Genomic DNA, 8,078 nt, shown 5'->3' with positions numbered 1-8,078 from the left:
TCTCGATTAGTTATTTCGGGTGCGGCGGCTTTTGGGTTCCCGGCTGTGCCCGACCTCAGCCCAGACACAGCTGGGAACCCCAAAACTTAGCCCTGTAGATCCCCTCAGCCAAGAAGGGCTTGTTACAACCTCTGTGTCAATTTTAATAGCGCTTTTCTATTTTTTTTACTGCAAGAAATCTGACCCCAGGAGTTTCAAAAGCAAGAAAACCAAAGGAGACTCCTACCTGCACCTTGCTTTAACCTCAGCAATAAACCTCTACAGCTATTTATCCTGTGAGCTAAAGGAGACAGAGAGTGGGGAGACCTGGAAAGTGTAGTTAAAGGAGACAGTGAGACCCCTTCTTGGAGTAGGGAGACCTGGAAAGTGCAGTGAAACCCAAAAAACAGGGGCAATGTGTTTGGATTCAGGGGAACTAGATTAGTTTTGTTACTCCTTAGAAGCCATGTGAACTCAGGCAGCCTGAGTAGGGCAGAGTCCCTATAAAAAGGCAAAGTGGACACATGCAGGGTTTGGTTCCTGGTAGGAGGGAGGAAGAGCAGCACTGAGAGCTCAGCAGGAAGATTTGGAGGAGCTGAGGACTGCTTATGTCTTACTAAAGGGTGTAAGGATGGAGAAGCCAGCACAAGGATGCTGTAAGTCCCCCTGGAAGCTCAGGTTTAGGAGCATCACTCGTTTGTGTTTGCTGCTTGGCAGCCCTGCTCTGACCCTTCAGAGCTTTGTGGGGACCCAAATGGCTCAGGGGAGCAACAAATGGGACCCCTAATCTTTGCTGTTGAGGCAGCAGCACTGCCCTGTGTGCCCTGGGTGAAAAGCACCTCATGTCCTGCTGATGAGGGTGTTTTTTGTGGAACAGCTTTGCAGTAAGGCTCTGTTAGCCCTGACAGGAGGAACCCTACCCTGCCTGCTCCTTTGGCAGGAGCCCACTGTCACAGCCTCCCCTAACAGGGTCCCAACCTTCCCTGGGAACTGGTTTAACCTACGAACAGGCAGTGACTGGTGCCTAATGGAAACAGTGTTTAGCATAAATTCCACTTAATGGGGAAGTGTTTTGGTCTTTGCCAAGTGATTAAGTGTATATGAAATATGCATGAAATTCTAATTTGTCCTCCTAATATGTAAGGTGCCAAATGAAGTCCAGGAGGGGAAAACTGGAGCCAAGACATAGCAGAGGCTGCTTGTAGCTCTAGTTAAAGTAGTTAATGCTGCTAGCTTTGCTCACGCTTATGTATTTATTTTTTGTTAACAGTATCTTCCTACAAATGAATGCCCTGCAGAAATCGGATGAGAAGAAGACAGCCCCTGGAGCTGCTGCCCCAGAGCAGGTATGAGCTTCAGGGATGCAGCTGGAGCTGGAGTGCTGGCAGATGGAATGTTGTCTGGATGCTGAGATGGAAGTGCTGCCTTGCTGAGCCCAGAGAGGGGCTGACTGTTGGTAGGTGTGTAGTGTACAGTGCTGAGCTCCTCAAGCATCTGGGGCTGGGGGGAGTGCCCTGATCCACACTCTTTGGCACCTGAAATGCCCAAATGCCAGCTTCCCTTCCTGTCACATCCCCCTCTGTTGCTTGTGCCCAGATGGAGAGGCTGGGGCAGGATTTCAGCTGCAGAGGTGGCTCAAACCCTGGCTCGTGACAAACTGCAGCGTTAGCGAAAGCCCCGGGCTCCAGCACGGTGCAGGCTGCCCAGGAGATGAGTGACTCTGGCAGGGGCACCTTGCTGGAGCTACTCCATCACCAGAGGACTCTAAATGCCAGCCTTGGAGCCCCCAGAGAGCTGCTCTGCGTGGGAAGTGTGACTTCCCCGTGCAGAAATCGCGCCGTTGGCTGTGACGAACCACGAGCAGAAATACTGTGTGCCTGCTAACAGTGGTGACAAGTGACAGGACAGCATTAGGGGCTATTCTTGGTGTGGAGTGGGCTTGGCAGCTCACTGTGTGTGTCTCTGGGTTTGCTTTGCTGGGGATTAATGCTCCAGCCATAGGCCTGCACCACAGCTTGTGGTAAATCAGGAGGAGACGTACTGTGACTGCTCAGGGCTTGAGGCTGGATGCTGTAAAATTGGGGGGGTGTAGAATAAAGATTCCTAGGCATCACTTATGTGTTTTCCCATCCTGGTTACACAACTGAAAATGGGATGCCTGTAAAAAAAAAAAATGTTGTTCCTAGGAAATTTCTGAATAGACAGTAGGTTATTACCGTGGTTTGGTGAGTGAGGGTCTCAGAGAGCAAGGGGCCTCTGTGGCTGTGAGCGGCTTCTGAAACCAAGTTTTGCCATCAGGTCAGATCTTGGCTTCAGGGCTGCTTGCAGAAGAGGGATGGGCTAAACATTTTGTCCCCAGTAGCTGGGGAAATGAGGATGGGGCTAAAGAAAGCCACTGCTGGAAGGGGTGAGATGCAAAGCACAGAGCTTTAAAAGGAAAGGTGCTCTCACCACGCTCCTCATCATTCCAGCTCACTGGAAGCCTCAGAGGACAAGTACCAGGCCTTTTTGTCCCTGTTTCTTCTGCCTCCCCCCTGGCAAGGCTTATGCAATAGCCCAGCCTCGGGGATGAGTGTCATGGGTGGCTCCTGCATTCCCGGCACGCCACGTTCCCCGTGCGCTCCCACTAAAGCTTCATTACTGTACCTTCTGCTCTGCTCCCGAGCATCTGTTTCTAGCCCTGCCATGATATTTTAAAATACAGCCTGTGCCTGCCGTGGCGCTGCTTGTGGCTTGGACTGAAAATGCCAGGGTCTGAAATCATTGATATGAAACACGGGTGACTCATTTCGGAGAGCGCCAGGCCTGTGTTAATTTTGTTAACACTGGAATCGTCTGCTCGCGGGGCTGTTTTCTCTCTGCTGCACCAACAGAGCTCTCCCTTAGCTGTTGTTTCCAGGAGAAAGGGAAAGGTGAGGGAGGGGGAACCCAGAAACAACCAGAAATAACCTGGCCACTTAGTAAGGAGGTCCTGGAGATGGGCTCTCCTAAATTGGCAGAGGTGAGGGATGTGATGGGAATGGAGGCTGCCCCAGTAGATTTGGGTAAGTGCTGATGAAATCCATTCCCCCATAACCAAGGCTGCAGGAGAGGTCTAAAGTGTGCCATGAGCTGGTGATTGCAGCTCTGGAAAGCTTAAGTGATGTCTCCTGGGACACCACGATCTGAGAGGAACCTGCTGAAGGGGAAACAATGGATTAAAAACACAAATACCTCTCCCAGCCACCGCGGTGCCAGGAGCAGGAACTGTGTGGCTTCCAGAGATCCGTGTCTCCTGGCAAGCTCGGGGAAAGAGCAAGTGCTGGGAGCAGGGAGCCTTCCCAGGATGACTGGGAAAGACACGGAGATGGGGAGGGGTATGTGATAAATGAAGAAGGAAGGATGTGGCTGGGCCGTGCCATCAGCACCCAGGGCACCTCCAGAAGGTTAAAGTCTAATGTGGGAAGGGCTCTGACAAACTAGGTCAAAATTAAGTATGGTTCAATTCCGATGCAGCGTGACTGATCCAGCGTTCCCAGGGCTGGATGGCATTTACCCTGCCAAGCACTTTCTGCCTTCTCTGGAAGGAGAAAGGCTCTCTGCCAGCTTGCATGTTGTCAGGAGGTTATCTGAGGTCTTCATCAGCACAGAGGGGTGGGCAGGGTCAAGGTCAAGTGGGCTGGTAAAAGGTCGTGTCACAGTAAATAGCCTGGAAATGATGAAGACTTGGTGTTTTTCCTCAAAGGCAGGAGGGGTTATCCACAGGAAATGGGAAGCTTGAGAGCAATGAAGTAGATTCCCCCCAGAAGGGGAAGAGATGAGCTGATGTTAGGGCAGGCACAGAGGTGATGGCCCTGCACAGGCTGTGACTGTGGAGAGAGACTCAAGACCTTGCAGTGGCAGCACAGAGGGTGAACTGGCTGCCACGGGAGCCACCAGCAGTTGGATAAGATATCTTTTATCCCAGCGTGGTTTAAAGCAAAGATTTCTTGTGAGTTGCATGCTTTTCAGGTGGCTTTGGATAAATCCTTTCCAGAGAAGGGAAAGGGATTTCTGCAGGTAAAGGTTAGACCTGTATTAGCAGCTCAGCAGTGGAAATGCTTTTGGTCACTGTGCTCCCCTTTCTCACCCCTCGGGACCAGCAGGCCCAGGCTGGCCTCCTGCCCCAACACTTCTCCTCACTGTCTGCTGTGGCTGAGACATGACACTCCCTACAGAGCCTTCCCCACAGTCCCAGAACACCCTTGGACCCTGCACACACCTAAGCAGCCAAAGTGGCTGCTTTCCTTTTCCTTGTTTGCTGCACTGAGCAAAGTCCTGGCAGGCGACGCCGTTTGTGGCTGGTTTTCACCCGGGAGACGGGATTTGTGTGGGATGGTGGGGATGTTCCATGGAAATGTGAAATCCTGGAGCCAAGCCCTGTCTCCAGGTCTGAGTAGGGATGTGTAGGCAAGAGAACAGAGGCTGTGAGGGGACAGGAGGGTGGGCTCCAGATGAGTGGTTTGTGCCAGGAAGAGGAGGGCAGGGTGCGGTGCTGTGGTTGCTGGAAGGGGTTTAGAGAGCACCCAAGGGGCTGCAGGCAGCCCTTGTCTTGCCCTGAGGATGCTTCTCTGCTGTCGGTGGTGTCCTAGAAAAGTCCTGTCTCATGTCAGTGCCTGCTTTGTAACAGTCTGTCCATTGTAACCCTCCCCAAGAGTCCCGTGGAGGTGAGGGCCGAGCGAGCGAACAAAACCCGCTCTGTCTCCGAGCTGACGGTCTCCGGAGTCGTGTGTTTGGTCTCTTGGTGGCTGCAGCTTCAGAGTCAGAAAAAACAAGGAAAAGCCACAAAGGCACAGGGGTTTGGGCTGCTGCTCTTGTTACTTGCTGAAGATCCCAAAACTTTTGCTGCAGCCAGCCAGGCAAGGATGCGATTGGCAGCGGGTGAGGATCCAGGTGAGGAATCCAAGTAACATCTTGTGCTTGTGCCTTTGGAGTTTAGGGCAAGAGGGCTCTGAGCCTCTTCCTGATGATACTGAGTAAGCTGTATTTGGCTCCCAAGGAGCCACAAAGGGTTTGGACTTCCTTCCTCTCCTTGGTTCCAGCAGGTGCCCTCTGGTGCCCTGGGGACATCACCCACAGCAGCAACAAGGTGAAGGTGCTTTTCTTCACCTCTGAGCTCAGCCTGGGCTCTAAGCTGTCCCACGAGCCTGTTACAGGACTGCAACCAAAAGCCAGAGAAGGGCAGGGAGTCTCAGGCATGAGCCAGTGCCCAGCATATGGCCAAATGACCTGCCAAACCCACAGGAGCAGGATGTGTCCCAGATAAGGGACTGCACAAGGATGCTCGGTCCAAGCACTGCCCCTTAGGATGATGTCCCTGCGAGAGGACTGCTTTGGCTGCACGATTTTCTGCTGGGATTAGAGTGCCAGAGACCTGGGGGAGGAGGGAATTGTTAGATGCTTGTGACAAGGCACGAGACCCCCGAGCACTGAGCTGCACAGCATTCCGGCTTACTGGGCATTAGTAATTTGTGTGGTCAGATCTGTAACACAGGCTGGGACACATGGGCTCCTTCTTGCCCCTTTTATTAAAGCAGACCCTGATTTAAAGCCCTCTAGCACTTGGGAGAACTGTTGTGTAGTGACAAACAACTCTTCCTGCTGACATACCTGGGTTGTTTTTTTTTTATGTGTCCTGCCCCGAAGCAGCAGAAGGAACAGGTTCTGTTTGCTATGCTGCCAGCAAAAGCAGCTCCATTCCAGGCAAATCCCCTCTGAAAGCTTAAGGCAATGAGAAAATCCCAAACAGTGGCAAACTGTTGAACTCCCACTGCTTCCTATTAGTCCTGTCCTGGATAGCGACAGGGTTGCTGCACCCTCCTGGATCTGCAGCTCCGTGTCCAGGTGACAGAGGCTGCTCCTGCCAAAGCAGCCCTACCTGGCAGGTGGGTTGGATGAAAGCCACGGGGAGACAGAAGGGAAAGTGCTACAAATGTCTTTCTGTAGATGAGAGACAAGTGTCATGGTTTCTTCTTCTAAAATGGGGTAGCTGTGTTGTGCTAAAAACAGCCAAACGTTGAGGAGGTAGAGGAGGCGAAGCAGATTTTCAAGGGGAGGAGGAACAGCTTTTCCCTAAACAAGGGAACAGAAGGGCTTTAGGAGCAGCACCAGCCCTGTGTGTGCCCCTCCAGCAGCTCCAGGGCCAGCCCTGCCTCGTGACTGGCTCCCTCTTATCCTACAAGTAGCAAAAAGGGGGAATTATAAGGCACCCAGAGGGAAAGCACTAACCAAGGAGGCAAACACAGATGTCACTGAAGGTTCAAAGCCTCTCCTTGAGTGTGCCTTGTCCCTCCACAGGCTGGTTCCTTCCCCAGCAGCATTTTAGGCACGTGAGGGGACACAGTGTCAGCAAGGAGGGTCAAGTAGGGCAGTGTAATTTAGTCTAGCATGTGGATACTCAAGAAACAAAGTAGACTCTTCAAGGCTGAAGCTTTCCATAGCAGGCACCCAAAAGTCCAAGTGTAAGTCCTCATCACCCCTAAAGTGATGGTTGTCTGGAAAAGAAGGGGTGAAGGGGAGCCTTTATGGTCCTGGCAGCAAAACTTACCAGGGAATCGAGCTTGAATACTTTCAGAAATAGCAGTTTTTAGGTTTCCCTGCGATGAGCAACTCCTCTCCCCCTCTTTTCCAAGGATCAGTGGAGGATGGTTCAGACACGCAGCGGAGGGAGAAGGACGCGGTGCCTCACAAATAGCCATGTCCTCTCCCGGAGTCACGCTCCCTCTGCCCGGCCTTCCGAGCGCAGGGATGTTCATTCCTCACGAGCATCCCCAGCAGAGAGCTGCCGCTGCCCACCTCCCGCCCGCTCCCAGCCGCAGGGACCCGCTCCCGGCGGGGATGAGCGGCCCCGCATCCCTGCGCCCGTGCCCTTGGCTGCTCCCGCCGGGAGAGCATCCTGCTGGGGAGCGCCGAGCAGAGACGCGAGTGTGACGGTGCCCCCGGTGCGGGATGGCTCTGGGGGAGAGCCGGGCTGCGGGAACGGCTTTCGCGGGGACCGGCAGACCCTAAAAACGCCAACGGAGCAGCGAACGAGCCGCCGGCGAGCGACGCGCCGACCCTTCCCCACGCGGGACCCACTCCGCCCCCGGCTCCCTGCATCCCCCCGAGCGCTCCCCCGAGGGAAGGATGGGGCGAGGGGGGGGTGCCGGGACGCGGTGTTCGCTGCGGGGGGCGGCTCTCGCGTGTGCCCCGTGCTCACCTGTCCGTACACCTGGATGGGCTCGGGCGGGCGCGGCGCGGCGCGGCGGCCCCGCGGCGGCTCCGGGGGGGATGCGGCGGGGGGATGCGGGGAGCGGAGCAGCAGCAGCGGCGAGCGGGCGGCCGGCGCCGCCGGCAGCAGCAGCAGGAGCGGCAGGAGAGGCAGGAGGCGCAGGGGGAGCGGGGCGGCCCGGCCAGCCCCGGCTCTGCTCCGTGTCGCCATGTTCGTGCCGCCGGGGCCGGGCGGAGCGGAGCCGGAGCCGAGCGGGAGCCGCGCCGCCGCCCGGAGAGAATGTGCATGGGCAGCGCTGCCGCCGAGACCCCCCCGCGGGGATGCTCGGGCCCCCTCCCCTCTCCTCCTCTCCCTTTCCCTCTTCCTCTGCTTCTCCCTTTCCCTCTTCCTCCCCCGGCTCCTCTCCGGAGGATGCTCGGGTTCCCCCTCCCTTCCCCCCCGCCCCCCCGAAGGAGCGAAATAAGTTCAAGTTGATTTATGTCAAACGGAGTAAAACAGCGGAATGAAGCGGCCGCAAGAGTCAAGCGAATGAAATTGAAGCCGTGACGGAGTAAATGAGATCGTGCTGGAGTCAATGAAAGTGTTTGTGAGTGGCAGGACAAAGAGGAATGGCTTCAGAGTGATGAAGAGTGGGTTTAGATTGGATATCAGGAAGAAATCCTTGGCTGGGAGGGTGGAGAGGCCCTGGCACAGGTTGCCCAGAGAAGCTGTGGCTGCCCCATCCCTGGAATTGTCCAAAACCAGGTTGGACAGGGCTTGGAGCAATCTGGTCTAGGGATCTTCCCCTGCCCATGTCAGGGGGTGAAACAAGGTAGGCTTTAAGGTCCCTTCCAATCCAAACTATTCTAAGATTCTGTGAAATTAACTCAAA

The 8,078-nt window shown here is 54.9% G+C and overlaps 1 protein-coding gene across 2 annotated transcripts in view; it reads right to left on the bottom strand.

The window, feature by feature from the left end:
- The window catches only part of SORL1 (sortilin related receptor 1), a 48,924-nt gene extending 41,635 nt beyond the window's left edge, over positions 1-7,289 (bottom strand). For both annotated transcript variants that reach the window (XM_027655490.1, XM_027655491.1), the window contains exon 1: positions 7,196-7,289. The gene's annotated coding sequence lies outside the window, so the exon portion shown is untranslated. The remainder of the gene's footprint in view (positions 1-7,195) is intronic.
- Positions 7,290-8,078: the final 789 nt, after the last annotated feature.

This window comes from Corapipo altera, unplaced genomic scaffold, assembly GCF_003945725.1.
Source record: "Corapipo altera isolate COAL_440 unplaced genomic scaffold, ASM394572v1 71, whole genome shotgun sequence".
Taxonomy (NCBI): Eukaryota; Metazoa; Chordata; class Aves; order Passeriformes; family Pipridae; genus Corapipo; species Corapipo altera.
Note: the sequence above shows the minus strand (reverse complement) of the source record. Positions and strands in the feature narration are given on the sequence as shown.